The sequence below is a fragment of the Tachysurus fulvidraco genome, chromosome 18 (genome assembly GCF_022655615.1).
Source record: "Tachysurus fulvidraco isolate hzauxx_2018 chromosome 18, HZAU_PFXX_2.0, whole genome shotgun sequence".
NCBI lineage: Eukaryota > Metazoa > Chordata > Actinopteri > Siluriformes > Bagridae > Tachysurus > Tachysurus fulvidraco.
Window position 1 is genome coordinate 641,948 of NC_062535.1, and position 1,180 is coordinate 643,127.

A 1,180-nucleotide genomic window follows, 5' to 3' on the forward strand; every position below is an offset into this window, starting at 1 on the left:
ACTACTTTTAAAGTTCTGACTTTTTTTAATGAGATGGTGAAAACGACGTAGTGGGAATACGCTCTGGATGTGACATCATGAGAGTCACATGACCTCATCCATGACTGCTGTGTCATCCTCTAACAAAACCTCCTTTCCTGTTTTATTGTCATTTCAATCCTCTAAATGATGAGACACACATCTGAGCTGAATCTCTGTCCATCAGGTCTCCGTGTTAATGAGCTGTTTGCTTCACTTCATGTTCCACTGTCATCGTGATTGCTGCCATGATCCATGTCTCAGACTGAAGACTCTGGTGTGATTAGACAATAGTGAGCACAGTGTGTCATAATATGGTGCTCTGCTGCCCCTAGTGTTCACAGTGGGATTGCAGGCGTGTAGTGAGTCTATAATTCAGCGTTAAGATCTGGCAGTGTTTGTGACAGCAGTTCATGTTCTAGATCTCTGCTGCTCGCTGCTCATTTACTGTCCGACATAAACAAGGTTCATGATAAATGAGATGTCCTACAGTGCAGTGGAGTCCAGTGGAACACCGTCCATCAGAAAAGATGATGATCACCTCTGATGGTCCACCTGTCCACTCAGCCCTCACTACAGAGTGTCCTGATAGGTGGACTTCTACCAATCAGTGATGAAGGAGTCGACTTTTGCTTTGGAATAAGAGGAACAAACTCCTGCAGTCAGAGAGGAATAATCAACTACAGAGTGATAGCAATAACTCCGCTTCATGCTCAGGGCCATCTTTCATTATCGTTCACTGGAGCGTGACAATGCAGAGGCATTTCTACAGAGAGATAAGATGTGTATCATGAAGAGGAAGCTCAGGGTCCGACTTAGAAAAGTGTACAGAGAGAAACAGTGAAGTGAAAATGACTCCGTCTCTTTTAATCCTGAGAACATTTTCACTTCACTGTTTCTCTCTGTACACTTTCGGGGATAGAATATAAGGACTGAAGAAGGAAATAGTGTTAATAATTGTAATTAAGAATCATAAACAGTGTTAACAAATCCACGTCTACAGATGTGTTTGTGCTTTAACTCGTCTCTTTAGTCCGAGAGTTTCAGTTGTTTATTCCACAGGCTGAACTCCGTCCACTTCATAATCACCTCATCTCATATATGTCTAGTTATAAGTCCTTGTAGTATATTCCATAGTCATCTAGTGGTGGGGTGCACGGTG